Source organism: Cetorhinus maximus, chromosome 4, assembly GCF_964194155.1.
Source record: "Cetorhinus maximus chromosome 4, sCetMax3.hap1.1, whole genome shotgun sequence".
NCBI classification, from domain to species: Eukaryota; Metazoa; Chordata; class Chondrichthyes; order Lamniformes; family Cetorhinidae; genus Cetorhinus; species Cetorhinus maximus.
The window spans coordinates 34,323,299-34,338,842 of record NC_135882.1 but is presented as its reverse complement, the minus strand read 5'-3'; the positions used below and the strand labels follow the sequence as shown (position 1 = coordinate 34,338,842).

Genomic DNA, 15,544 nt, shown 5'->3' with positions numbered 1-15,544 from the left:
ACACCACTCACCGCCCATAGATTCCAGGCATACTTATCAACTGGCCTGGCTCCCTCCATCTCTATTCATGCAGGGCAAGCTGGCACACAAGAGGAGGGTGAGGTTGCAGACTGATGGAGGAATGCCTGAAATCAAGGTCCTCATGGACTTTGAAAATAGAGCCATTCAGCTGGCCGGCGAGTATCTGGACCATGCCTGTGCTGACGGTGAGGTCGGCTGTGCTCTACCAGGTGAGGATCCGGCAGTGCAACATCCATCAGACAACCATGCTGTGAGTGATGTGTCCTGTTACATAGGCCACTGCCATGCACTAATTATCTCTCCTTGTTTTGCAGGCACATCTGGGAAACAGCCGAGGGAGTCCATGACCCAGGTCCTCGGCTGAAGCCCCAAAGAAACCTCTGAAGAAGAATCTGAAGGCATCTTCATTGAAGACCCATCACAGCGCTCACCCACACCCTTCACCAGCACAGACACACACACCTCGGTGGGACCTAGCTTCAGAGTAGCCTTGAGTTGCCTAGGGAGGCGATGGCATAGTTGTATTGTCGTTGGATTAGTAATCCAGAGACCCAGGGTAGTGCTTTGGGGACCTAGGTTCAAATCCTGCCATGGCAGATGGTGGAATTTGAATTCAATAAAAATTTGGAATTAAAAGTCTAATGATGACCACGAAATCATTGTCTGGCCTACAATGTGTTTAACTGTCCTCTGAACAAGGGCAATTAGGGATGGACAATAAATACTGGTCCAGCCAGTGATGCACGCCTGCACCCAACGAATATTTTTTTAAAAATCACAATCTGGTGAGCACATTGCACTGTTTGATCCACAGCAGGCAGCGGCAGGGACTTCCCAGGTCTCCAGCACTCGGACTGCTGGAGGCCAGAAATCTACCGAGTCAGATGACATACCTTTGGACTCAGCCATACCTCAGTTGCAAGCTTGGGAAGGGATGTCCGCTGCACTCCTCAGATTGCAACGCCTTCACTCTGAGGTGATAGTGCCAGCATGCCATGACATTCTGGCAGCAATGACAAGCGCCATCGAGGTGCAGGCATCAGTAATGTGTCCAGGGAGTGTGAGACCGGATCATCACTTTGCCCTGAAGGCTGAACAAAGCACAGGGAGGCGAGGCCAATACTGATATGGTGGCAGCTGCCATGGAGACCTTGGTCCTGCACTGCGGTGAGGGATGAACTCCATTGCTGACACCATAGTTAGCCTCCAACAGTGCCAACATGAGAGGGGGTGCAGGACAGCTCAATCTCATGCCAGCTACCCCTTCTCCTCAAGGAGTTAGCAAGGGGCCTCAGGCACCCATAGTGATGAGCATCAGCAGATGCATGCCATGGGCCATCCATCTGGGTGACTCCGGGAGTGCCTGGCCCATCCAAATCCCCTCTTCCTGTGACCCCCAACAGCATCAGCTCCACATGCCAAAGATGGTGTCACTGCCATACAGCAGTCCGGAGCCCTCCAGGCCTCAGCCCTCCAGAGGACTCCTGCCAAGGTCACCACAGTCAGCAGGCTGCCTGCACCTCCACTGTTGATGTCTGGGGAGCAACAAGCTATAGGAGCAGCATTAGGAAAGTTAAGAAGATGTAGTTGCACAGCCTGGGCACAAGTGTTAATCACTTGTACATACTGTTCACTATTGTAAATAAACACCCAAGAATGTCTCCCTGCCAATGGCTTCTCGTTCTGATGAGCAGTGTTCATGTCACTCAGATGTGAAACCTTGGTTTCTGCACAAGATAAAGGCAGGTGTCTCAGTCCAGGGCCTGTTCCCTGTGCTTTGTGCAGCCTTCAGGGCAAAGTGATGGTCCGGTCTCACACTCCCTGGGTACATGACTGATGCCTGCACCTCGATGGTGCTTGTCATTGCTGCCAGAATGTTGTGGGTAGGCATCGCAGAGTTCGTATGAACATACGAACATTGAGCAGGAGTAGTCCATTCAGCATCTCGCGCATGCTCCACCATTTAATAATATCATAGTTGATCTGATAGTAACCTGAAATCTGCATCCCACCTACTGCCGATAACTTATCACCCCCTTGCTTACCTAGAATCTATCTACTTCCGCCTTAAAAATATTCAAACACTCTGCTCCCACCAACTTTTCAGGAAGAGAGTTCCAAAGACCCATGACCCTTTTAGTGAAAAAAATTCGTCTCACCTCTGTTTTAAATGGGCGACCCCTATTTTTAAACAGTGACCTCTAGATCTAGATTCTTCCACAAGAGGAAACATCCTCCCAACAGTCCTGTCATTCTCTCTGTGTGCTCTTAGCACTTTTAAGTTGGGGCTGGTACCCATTTCATCAGCATCTGTGACCAGTGATGCGGTGCTCCTGAAGGGGTCAGGTGCTGAAGGCTGAAGGCACTGACAGGTACATTTAAAGTTCCACGGCTGCGTCTCCATGATATGACTCTGATCACACAACGCGAGCGAGCTGCCCTCAGCCAGACAGGAGTCAGGAGTCAGACATTCACAGAGGCTATGCGAAGACCTATGGCGTGCCCTCACTGCATGTTGTCATCATCCTCCTGGAATCAAGAAACTACTAGGGCCTCCGCTGCATCTCCATCACAGGAGCCTTATCACATAGGGTATGTGCGCTGCCGTCAGCCAGACTGGAGTTAAATGTTCACAGGTGCAGTGTGAGGATCATGGTGTCTCCTCACTGCATGTCGTCATATTTCTCCACAAATCTAGCAGCTATGAGGGCTTCCCGAGTGTGCCTGCCTCATCTGCCCAGTGCGATGGCTTCATCGCCTTCATCATCATCTTCGAGAACCTCCTCACCCTCATCCCTGTCAATGTCCTCCTATCGGAGGAGACCTCCAGCTCATCCATCTCCTCCTCAGCCAGCTTCTGCTCCCATTGCAGCACCAGGTTGTAAAGGGCGCAGCAGACAATGATGATGCATGACACCTTCTGTGGACTATATTGCAGGGCTCCACCAGACCGGTACAGGCACCGGAACCTTATTTTCAGCATCCCGATGGTTTGCTCTACCAAGTTGTGAGTTGCAGCATGAGCCTCATTATACTGTCGCTCTGCTGCAGTCTGAGGCCGCCACACGGGTGTCATCAACCACATCCTCTGCGGTTAGCCCTTGTCCCCAAGGAGCCATCCCTGCAGCTTCTGTGTACCCTGAAGATGTCAGGGGTCTGTGACTGACTGAGAACGTAGGAGTTTTGGACACTTCCCTGGAAACCGAGCGCAGACCTGCAGGATGCATTTGTAGTGGTCGCACACCAGCTGCATGTTCACTGAATGGAAGCCTTCGCAGTTGACATAGTTGATCACTTGTTGCGACGGAGATCTGAGCACCATGTGAGTGCAGTTGATGGCACCATGCACCTGTGGGAAACCTGAGATCTGAGAAAACCCAATCACTCTTGCATCCTGGCTTCACTGGTCCGGGTGAAATGCACAAAGTTGTGCTCCTTCGTGAAGATGGTATCCGTGACCTCATGGATGGCATTTGTGGGTGGAGACTTGTGATATCCCACAGGTGTCACCTGTGGAGCCCTGAAAGGATCCACTGGCATAAAAATTGAGCCCCGCGGTCACTTTCACAGCTACTGGCAGTGGATGCCCTCCTTGTCCCCGTGGCGCCAAATCCTGCAGCAGGTGGCAGATGTGACCAAACAGTTCCCTAGACATGCGCAGTCTTCAGTGACACTGGCTCTTGATCATCTGCAGGAATGAAAGGCAACGTCTATAGACTCTGGTTCGAGCGACGCACTGACCAGGGACAGCTCACTGTGACCCTTCAGCGGCGTGTGCAGAGGCCCCAGCCGCCCCTTCTTCCTGAGGGTGGCGCTCCTCCCTCTGCGCAGCCAGGCACCTCCATCGCTCTCTTCTCTGTTGTCTCCGCTCTCTGTACGCCACGAGGCATACAGCTGATTCACCAGGCTCCATGCTCCTGATGTACTCCTCCTGCAGGATGAAAGAGAGAGACATGTGGATTAGATTGGGTGTTCTAAGAACCTCTCTTCGTTAAGTCTGAAGGCCCCTTAACGCATCACAGAGAGTGCTGGCCACCACTTGGTTGGCCAGAGTTTAGTGCTCTGCATGTCTGCCCGAAACCCCACCCTCCTCTGCCCCACTCCACCTGACTGATTGGCAGCAACTTTGCCCACTGGACTCCATACTGTTCTCTCAGCTCAGATGCAGGCATTCTCCTAACCCATACTGCAAGGGAGACTGATCCAAACTTGAATGATGACATTCTATGGGGCTGTGAGCGCCTCTACCAAGGGGATTGTACAACGTGCGCCAATTGTTCTGCAGTCCACTGAAACGCTCATTAGTATGCAGTCTGCCCGAGGGGTGTAAAGCCCTGGAGCACTTGGTGGCACTTTCATGCCTCTGCGTTGCCTGAGTGGATAGATTATCTGGAGGCCCAACTCCATGTTACTGTGGCTGCGTGTGAACTGCCTCAGCTGTTGTAGCATGGTCACTTTATGTAAGATTTCCTTGGCGTGGCTGCTTCCCATCCCCTCACCCTGCATGTGTTTGTGCACTACCATAAAACGCAGGGCAGCCCTTGCCCCCCACCCCCCTCCACCCAAGTCACCTCAAATGCTGTGCGACTCCTGCCTCCCCCAACTCGCCTTAACTATGCAGCCCTTGCATTCCCCATGGCCCTTCAACCTCAGGGCAGCCATTGCGCTCCCCTCACCCAAGTCACCTCAGCCATAGTGCAGCCATTGCACCTCCCCAATTCACCTCAACCTTGAAGTCCAACAGGCGACCCTCACGAGCGCTGCTTAATGTTAATGTGCACTCACCTCCAAGTTCCCCTCAAACTGCAGCCCGCCAAGTGCACGCCTTATGTACGCTGTTGTGAAACATGTCGGCGTGTTTTTGTGCTGACGTGAGCGAACAACCCAGCGTGGGGGGATGATTCCGGCAGACTGGCCTTATAATGATATGCTGACGCATTACGATTGAGGTTCCCAGCATTCGACAGTAGGAAACGCGGCCCGCCATTGATGGGCAGAGCGGACGATTGCAAATTGGTTTCACAACGTTGTGAAACCGATTTTTGGCCTTCTCGCCATATTGTCCACTCACACTGCCAAACATGCCCACGCCAGAGAGCACAGTAAATTCCGCCCTGTGTTCTTAATACAATCCATAGCTACAATGTAGCTGTTGAAGGAAATCTATAGATATGGTGCATCTGACCACAATGCTATGTGTGAAATATGTTTATTTCTCACATTATTTGTAGATTGCAGTTTGCCTTGATTAAACACTGGGGATCAGGTCATTGCTGCCACCACAAACCAGTTGGAGCAATCTTTATTTCTTCTGCACCTCTATTCTGAACAACTTGCATAGCAACAGTATTCTGTTGGATTTGGAAGTCTAGAGATGCCTACAATAAGTACATATTAATGTCACATGGACAATAGGATGCCATGTATGACTGAACATTGCAGGAACAGAATCCATTCTACATATAAAATGGGACTGAAAGGGTGACGTAGCAGGGCAAAAAAGATAACATTGAAGAATTAAGTGAGAAAAATAATATATTTCACTTCTGCAACTTAAAAAATGCAGTATATGAAATTTTAAGTTGGATTGTAAAGCTATAATGAAATTTGTAATTATCTCTATCACTGTCTGACTTTTTTAATATTCTTTCATGGAATGTGGACATTATTGACAAGGCCAGAATTTGTTGCTCATCCCTTATTGTTCTTGAGAAGGTGGTGGTGAGTCACTTTATTGAACTGCTGCAGTCCACCTGGTGTAGGTACACCTACAGTGCTGTTAGGAAGGGAGCTCCAGAATTTTGACCCAGTGACAGTGAAAGAACAGCAGCATAGTTGCAAGTCAAGATGGTATGTGGCTTGGAGGGGAACTTGCAAGTGGTGATGTTCCCATGTCTTTGCTGTTCTGCCTTCTCCTAGGTGGTAGAGGTTGCAGGTTTGGAAAGTGTTTCAAAAGAGCCTTGGCAAGTTGCTGCAGTACAGTGGTATACACTGCTGCTCCTTTTGCATTGGTGGGGAAGGGAGTGAAAGCTTAATGTGGTTCATGGTGTGCCAATCAAGCAGGTTGCTTTGTCCTGGATTGTGTCATGCTTCTTGAGTGTTGTTGGAGCTTAATTCATCCAGGCACATGGAGAGTATTCCATCATCCTAGATGGTGGACAAGCCCTGGGGAGTCAGAGGATAAGTTACTTGCTGCAGAATTCCCAACATCTGACCTGCTGTTCAACCACAGTTATATGGCTAGTCCAGTTAAGTTTCTGGTCATTGGTAACCTCCAGGATGTTGATGCTCAGGATTCAGCGATGGTAATGTCAAGGGGGGATGGCTAGATCTCTCTTGTTGGGATATTCATTGCCCGGCACTTTGTGTGGCACAAATATTAATTGCCACTTACCAGCCCAAGCCTGAATGTTTTCCAAGCCTTGCTGCATATGGACACAGACTGCTTCAGTATCTGAGGTGTCTTGAATGATACTGAACACAGTGCAATCATCAACATACATCCCCATTTCTGACCTTATGATGGAAGGAAGGTTATTGGTGAAGTGGTCGAACATGGATGGGCCCAAGACACTATCCTGAGGAGCTCCTGCAGCGATGTCCTGGGGCTGAGATGATTGACCTCTAATAATCACAACTATTTTCCTTTGTGCTAGTTATGACTCTAACTACTGGAGAGTTTTCCCCCAATTCCCATTGACTTCAATTTTGCTCAGGCTCCTTGAATGCCACACTACTGGCTTCAAATGTTGCCTTGATGTTAAGGGCAGTCACTCTCACCTTACCTCTTTTGTCCATGTTTGACTGTAATGAGGTCAAGGGTCAAGCGGTCCTGATGGAACATAAACTGAACTTCAGTGAGCAGGTTATTCCTGTGCAAGTGCTGCTTGATAACACTCTTGACGACTCGTTTCATCACTTTGCTGATGATTGAGAGTAGACTGATGGGTGGTAATTGGCTGGATTGGATTTGTTCTGCTTTTTGTGGACAGGACATACCTGGGCAATTTTCCACATTGTCAGGTAGATGCCAGTGTTGTTGCTGTACTGGAACAGCTTGAATAAGGACTCAGCTAGTTCTAGAGCACAAGATTTCAATACTGCTACTGGGATGTTATCAGAGCCCCCTAGCCTTTGCTGTTTCCATTGCCTCCAGACTGGTATTTGTGATGTTGGGGACCTCAGGAGTAGGCTGAAATCGATCATCCGCTTGGCACTTCTGGCTGAAGGTGGTTACAAATGCTTCAGCCTTGTCTTTTGCACAGATATAATAAGTATGACGTAATAAATAAATCTGATTCCAATAATAAATGTAAAAAATTAGTAAAAGTAAATCCATGTGCAATATCTGTGTTACAACTATTATTCTTTACAATACTGCAAACATATTTTATAATAATGGTGAAAACAGCAATATTGCCATATCAATGTCTATGAAAAGATGTAACTGCTGAAATTTTCTTATTCAGTGCTATTTTAAGTTATTTCAAACTGGCTGGTGAGATTTGGGAGAACTAGGTCCCTGGAGGATGCTCCACATAGGGAATATCCTGCCCGCTGACAGCTGCTGGCCAACAGCTGTTGGCCAATCAGAGCCTGGCAGCTCTTCTGCTCTGCAGCGCCACCGGTCAGGTGGTGGTTGCTGTGGGAAGTACACCCACCGGAGGCCCAGGATTGTGGAGCGACCCAGGCCAGAGGTAAGCAATGGTGGGAAGGTTCTTGTGGGGTGGTGGTTACAGGGTGGAGGATGTAGTGGGGTCATCAGCAAGGTCAGTAGGCCTCCTCTTCCTGCTGTTGGGTGCCACGATGAGGTACTGAATGCCTTTGAACAAGGGATCCTCTCCAGGAGAGCACAAGCAACCTGCACAAGTTTGCATGTTGTGCTCCCTATTTGGCAACAGGCCTGCCTGCCACTGGGTTAATACCAGTGGCAATGGGAAAATGTCTTTATTTGGGCATTAATTGCCACTTAAGGACTTCAATTAGCGGCAGGGCGGGATGGCCATCCACAGGCCTTCCTGCCACAGACTTAATCAGGGTGGAGGCGGGAAGGTGGCCAGAGATGACTGCAGTGGAGCTAAATGAAAATGACACATTTGTGGAAATAAGAATAACATTAAACAACTTCTGTTATAAAATACATGCACTAAAAATAGAGAAAGACTCTTGGAGGCACCAAACACTTGTAGAATAAGATCCAGGGCAATAACAGCTATGGAATATTTATAAGAACCTTTGTCTGTGTGTATTCATGATTTCACAGAATCATGTTAGCAAGCTCATTAAAGTTGGCATTATTCACAATTCCTTCCAATGACTTTTACTATACTGGGAGATTGTTGTTCACATTTCCATGCTACTGGAATTTTTGACCAAGACTTTTCCTTTGGGAGTGTTTTGATTAGGTTTGCTATCATTTTGCAAGCATTGTGAATCATATTTTGTACAGGCTGGAAACATTTATTGGGGTGCTTTAGGCTATTGTGGTTAAAATCAGTTTTCTACCATATTTTTTTAAGTGATCATGATCATGCATTTTTTATTTCTTTGGAGCTAGTGCCATTGATTTAGTACCAAAGAAGACAATTTTGATTCTATTGCCTCTTTATGTTTAGATTATGGCTTTCTTGGTTTATTATTGTATTTTCTCACTTCTGATTCAGTGTAAAAACATGTCTGCCCCCGATAGGTAACAGTGCCATCTGCTGTATTGCTAAGCCATATAGATCAGAAGGTCAATTGAACTGTGCAGGAATTGGAACTGCATTAATTTCATCTGTGTTAGCAGTGCTGGGGCTTCAGCTGTTTCTAATCTGATCTTCAGTTTCTAACCTGAATTCAGAATGCAATGAAAATTGATCACATTAACAGATGATACAAAGGTGCAGTGTAGGGGGCAGTTGATCTGTTGCAGCATACAAGGAATTACATAGGGTCAAGAGGAAATCTTCAACTGGAGAAAATGATGATAGATTCTATGCAGATATTGGGAGGACATGTGTATTCTATGGGCCATCAGCGAATGGGAAAGATATGGAGAGCAAATTTGCAGGGAAATTGCAGAGAGATGTAAGAAGTATAGAATATTGATCATGGCGAATTTTAATTATCCTAATACTGAATTGGGACAATAATAGTGTACTGGGCAGAGAAGGAGAAAAGTTTCTGAAGTTAGGAAAATTTTCTTGATCATTACGTTCTGACCCAACGAGGAAGGAGGCATTGCTATATCTGCTTCTGGGGAATGAGGTGGGCCAAGTGGGTGAAGTGTCAGTAGGAAGACATGTAGAAAACAGCGATCGAAGTATCATAAGGTCTAATTGAGCTATTGAAAAAGAAAAGGAGCGATCTAGAGTAGAATATTTAATTGAGGGAGGGCCAATTTCCTCGGGTTGAGAATTGACCTGTCCTGGGTAAATTAGAACAAAAGATTGGCAGGCAAAACTGTAACAGAGCAATAGGCTGCCTTTAAATAACAGATGGTTTGGTACAATCAAGGTACATTTCTACCAGGGGGAAAGTTAGGGAAACCAAAGCCAGAAGTCCCTAGATGATGAAGGAGGTAGTGAGATGAAGCAAAAAAAGAGGGTTTATGACAGATGTCAGGTTGATAATACAAGTGAAAATCAAAAAACTACTGCAGATGCTGGAAATCCAAAACAAAAACAGAATTACCTGGAAAAACTCAGCAGGTCTGGCAGCATCGGCGGAGAAGAAAAGAGTTGACGTTTCAAGTCCTCATGACCCTTCGGCAGAACTCTTTGAGGGGCAGTTCAGAGGGGCAGTGAAAAAGGAAAGAAGAGAGGTACTGAGAGAATTTGAGAAGAGATTGGCAGCTAACATAAAGCTGAACCCAAAAGTCTTATATAGGCATATAAACAGTAAAAGGGTGGTAAGAGGAGGGATGGAGCTGAATAGGGACCAAAAAGGGAATCCATGCATGGAGGCAGAGGTACTAAATGAGTTACTTTGTATCTGTCTTTACCAAGGAAGAAGATGTTGCAAGTCCTTCTTAGACATGGGGTTTGTGCCAAAGAACTGGAGAATTGCAAATGTTGCACCCCTGTTCAAAAAAGGGTGTAAAGATAAATCAAGCACAGCAGGTAGTAGGAAAGCTTTTTGAAAAGATTAGCAATGTCCTGACGATGTGCTTTATGCCAACTAATGATTTTCAATTCAGTAGCTGAACTGAATTTTTTAGAAAACAGATTTTTTAAAAAACAGATGAAAGTGACTTGAACTCAGTCAAGCTGGCTATCTAACTTTCCTTACTGTGCATTCCACATTACAACTCATTGAGATGGGAAGGGCATGACTACAAAAGCCCATCAAAGGTAATAAACTCAAGAGGAATGTGAATGAACCATACTTCCTATTCCATTAACACAACACCCAGATACTCAACTGGGTGGAGACAAATCATCAAACCTAATCACTTGAACAATGGGACCCTGGCTAAGAGGGGGAATTTCCAAGACCTGACCTAATCAAGTTACAGTTGGAATACATGATTACATTTGAATCACTGGTCAGTTGGAGAGAACGGTGACATGACAAGCCAAATAAATAGTTACGATGGTAGATTTGGATGAGAAAAGATGGGAGGAGGCTTGAGTGGAGTATAAACTGACTTGGACTGATTGGGCCAAATGTCCTGTTTCTGTGTTGTATATCCTATGTAATGCTGTGATTAGGGAGTGAATTCTAGAGTTTAAGGAATAGGTAGCAGAAGATATAGCTGCCAATGGTTGAGCAGTGAAAATTGGGGATGCGCAGATAGCCTTATTTGGAGGAGCACAGAGGTCTCAGAGGATTGTAGGACTGGAGGAAATTACAGAGGTAAGGCAGTGGAGGGATTTAAGAACAAGGACGAGGATTTTAAAATCAAGGTGTTGTCAGCCAAAGCAGGCCAGTGATCACAAGGCGATGGGTGCCAGACTTGGTGTGATTTAGGAGACGGGCAACAGAGGTTTGGATGATCTCAAGATTATGAGGGTGCAAGGTGGGAGGCTGGCCAGGAGGTTATTGGAATAGTTGAGTCCAGAAGTAACAAAAGCATGAATGAGGGTTTTAGCATCAGATAAGCTGAGGAAGGGGTGGAGATGGGCAATGTTACAGAGGTGGAAGTAGGTTGACTTGTGTTGGAGGGAGTATGGGGTCAGAAGCTTTTTCCAGGTCAAATAGGATGCCAAGATTGCAAATGATCTTGTTCAGAGATTGGCCAAATAGAGAGACGGAGTCGGTGGCTAGTGAACAAAGTTTGGGACAGAAATCACAGGTGATGGCTTTGGCCTTCCTAGCAATTGATTGGAGGAAATTTCTGGTCATCCAATACTGGATGTCAGATAAGCAATGTGATTAATTGGAGGCAGTGGAGGGGTTGAGGGAGGTGGTAGTGAGCTAAAACTGGGTGTTATCAGCAGGTCATACGAATGTGATGTTCTGTTTTCAGATGCTGTAACCTATAGAGACCATGCAAATATTGACTAGGAGAGGGTGATGATGGCAGATTTGAAGGAGAGGAGATCAGTTCTTGATAAGAGGGGGGCCGTTTACAACAGCAGTTTACATGAGGGACAGGAAGGGAAGATCAGTGATCAGCAGTTTGGTGGGAATTGGGTTGAGGAAGTAGTGCCTTAATGAACAAGAGGAGCTTGTATAGGATGTAAGGGATGTAGAAGAGAAAGAATAAGATGCTTTTTCAGGGGTGAGGCAGAGAAAACCTTCGGAGGATGGAGGAACAGTTGGTTTGGTGGGCCAGGGGAAGAGTAAGAAATGGCAAAGGTATAGTTGACTCTCTTAATGACAAAGAAGCCCATGAGCTTTTCAGTTTTGGAAGTGAATTTGAAGCGGGGCAGAGGATAGGGTTGAAAAAGGGAGAAATTAAGTTGGGGTTTACTTTTGTATTTGAGAATGGCTCTGGAATACTGAGCAGTTTTCACAAAGGAGAGCAGGATCCAATAAAGCTTTATGTACTGCAGCCAGATGTGGCAATGAATGACTACTCCAGTTATTTTCCAGCAATGTTCAAGTCTGTGTCCCTTGGACTTAAAGCAGTGATGGGGCCTGTATCAAGAGAACCATGAGGGCTAGAGAGAATAAGGGTTTTTTTCATTCATTCATGGGATGTAGGCGTCGCTGGCTAGGCCAGTATTTATTGCCCATCCCTAATACTATAATACCAATAATCCCTTTACTGTGGATAAAAGCATCAAAGATGGAGGTGAGGGTGTATTGAGCAGATATGTAGCTGCACAAATTCCATGATGAATGAAAGGCTAGAAGTTAAACAGTTAAGAAGTTGAAAGTAGAATTACCTGGAAAAACTCAGCAGGTCTGGCAGCATCGGCGGAGAAGAAATCAGTTAACGTTTCGAGCCTTTATGGCCCTTCGGCAGAACTGAAGCATAGTTAGGAGAAGGGAGAAATATAAACTGGTTTAAGGTGGCGGGGGGGGGAGGGGGGTGGGGGGAGAGAGACGTTGAGGGTGTGGTGATTGTGGAGATGCCATCTCCACAATCACCACACCCTCAACGTCTCTCTCCCCCCCCCCCCCCCCCCCACCTTAAACCAGTTTATATTTCTCCCTTCTCCTAACTATGCTTCAGTTCTGCCGAAGGGCCATGAAGGCTCGAAACGTTAACTGATTTCTTCTCCACCGATGCTGCCAGACCTGCTGAGTTTTTCCAGGTAATTCTATTTTTGTTTTGGATTTCCAGCATCCGCAGTAGCTTTTAGCTTTTTGTTTTTATAAGAAGTTGAAAGTGTTGTTTTAACAAACTTGGAGAGAGTTTTTCCAGAGATAGACATAGAAGGAAGTGGGTTTGGGAACAAGATGGGATGAGTGAATGACGAGGGATACAAGGAAGTGATCAGGGTAAATCTTAATAGCATGATGGGTGTAGAGAAGCCACATGAGATGGCAAGATTGTGTAGTTGTGAATATGGGTAGGTGTGTTTATTTGAAGGGAGAGGAAAATGGAAGAGAACAGGAATATGAACTCAGAGCTGGGAAGGTCATATGAGATGAGATGATGGTTGAAATTACTAAGGATAGAAAGTTGCTTGGTGCAGATGCTGATGGAGGAATGGTGAAAATGTCTTGGTGTGAAACTTGGTATGGTACTTGGGTGGGTGGTAGAGTAGAAGTATTTTAAAGAAGAGGTGAGAGGGAACATTTAGGAATAGGAATAGGCCATTTAGCTCCTTGAGCCCTTCTGCCATCCAGTGAGATCATGGTGAAACAAAGTGAGATACTCAAAGGAGAGTGCCAAAGGAGTAGTGGGCCAAGCCGAGGTGTGATTTTGTGATAAGAACCACATTGCCATCATTTGGTGATATAGACTTTGTATACCACATTCAGCTCTGGCTATTGAGCTTATAGTAAACATCCAAGTTGTGGAAATGGTTCAAAGTAGAGCCACAGGCTGAACTCCAAAATTAAACATCTGAGTAATCAGGACACATTTGAAAAACTCAGCTACTTCAGCCTCATAGCAATGCATGGCAGCCTTCTGTCTCATGAAATGATGGTTTGGCCTTGGTGATCGTCCCTGTATTAAACAACACTTGGTGTGGCTTTGCCACACTTGTTCCAGATGAAGGCAGTATGCTGAGAAGGTGCAGGATCCTCGGGCCTCTTTTTTTCTCTGAGTCCTCCTCTCACCCAGCTGAGTTTTCCGTTTCTCTTTACCTCTTCCAATGTCCCTCTGAACAGTCAGCTTCCAGATGTCCAGGACATTGGCAGCTGTCTTCCAGTTGTCTGTCTTGATGTCCACAATCTTCATATCTCATTTGCAGGTGCCCTTGTAGTGGTAGTATATAACTCAAGCAGGTTGTGACCTAATGGCCGGATCACCGTACAGAAGCTCTTTGGGTACACAGTCGCCATCCATCCAATGAATGTGGCCGAGACATTCCAGGTGTCATTGGCTTAGTGTATGAAGCATTAAGCTGTAACTGTATGACAAGGGAACATAAGGGCAAACTAATGAAAAGCAAGTTCAGGACTGAAATATTTTAACTCACTTTAACTCATAGATGAGTAATGTTAGGAAAGTAAGTTATATGTGTATTTGGGTGTGTTAGGAATAAGGTATATCTTTAAGTTTAAGTTTAATTTGTATTTCTATTTGTGGGTTAAAAAGGTGAAACCTGGGATCTAGTTTCATTTCAGAGTGGAGATGGCAGGTCTCAAGGCTTTGTTTATATGCCTCCATTCAAATGAGTTTTATGATCCTGGAAGTGAAGAGCTGTGTTATCAAGGGGGGTAGTGGTTTAGGGAAGTTAAAACAAAGTAGAAAAACTGGGCTGTTGTCTAGCAACAGGGGTCCAGAGAGGGAGCCCCCCCCAACACCGCCACTCCTCACACACACACATACACACACACACACACACACACACACGAATGGAACAGGCAAGGTCCCAAGAGGACAGTCTAATCAAAGGACAAGGACAAGAACCTGGAAAAGATCCTGTTTAGTGAAGTTAAGAGTGTGGAGCAGAGAGGAAGGCTCCAAGCTTAAAGAGAAGAAAGCTGCAGGAAGCAGACTTAAAGCAAGAAGCCAGGAGATCCAAGGGGACAGCCGAAGGTCTGTAACTCTTTACTATGGGCTTGTGACGCAGTGGTGTTCTGTTGACACGGCTGAGTCAGTGAGAGAGAGTGGGTGGAAGAAAACTTGAATGCTCGTGCCGATTGGAAGGAGAGTTCAAAACCCTGGAGGTGGACCCCTGTGGAAGATGTCTGAGAGAAAGCGTTGTTTGGGAGAAGATTCCAGAGCAAGTTCTGCGAGAGTGGAGATTAGAAACCCTCGTGTGAAAGACGGACTTCAGTGAGACCAGTTGGCTCATGTTGTAACAAGTGTCTGGGGGGCGTTGAGGAGATATTCATAGCATCTGTTTAGGGTGGCATCTGTCACTTGGTTTCAGGGGGTGGTGTGACTAACCGCAAGTCGCCTATTGGTTTACATGCACTGTGTACTTACTGTGAACATTAGAGTATAAGAAAGCTTTTGTAACTTGTGTTATCCTTACGAATCTGTATATATCTGTAAAGGTATAGTCGTGGGTGAAGGAGTATTGTAATATATTTCATCTTTTCTTGTTTAATAAATGTTTTATTCTTTTGTTAAAAGTTCATCAGCTGACTCCTGTGACTCTGCCCAGTAGCCACTCTCCACGTATCTAAACGAAAAAATAAAAGTTAGGATCTATCAAGCTGGGTTCCACCCTGGGATTTGGCTTGTCCAGTAGTAACATCAGCTGGGATCATAACATTAATTTAAAATCCAATACCATCATTAAAGATTTTTTTCACTGTGTCTCTCTTCCTTTTCAGGCTATCACATGTAACCTCTCTGCTTTTAATAGTAAGCTGCACTTCTTTGCTTGTACATTGTGTTGTGAAAGTAGTATCCATGGTAGCTTGATCATGCAACTGAACAAATAAAAGATTCCAAAGAACAATCTTCACCCTAACCAGTCAGTTTCAAATCTTGATATGATGCAAGAAGTACAATTCTGAA

At 45.8% G+C, this 15,544-nt stretch overlaps 1 protein-coding gene across 3 annotated transcripts in view; it reads left to right on the top strand.

Annotated features, from left to right (window-relative positions):
* zfpm2a (zinc finger protein, FOG family member 2a) overlaps positions 1–15,544 on the top strand; it is a 975,862-nt gene that overhangs the window by 272,504 nt on the left and 687,814 nt on the right. The window lies entirely within an intron of this gene.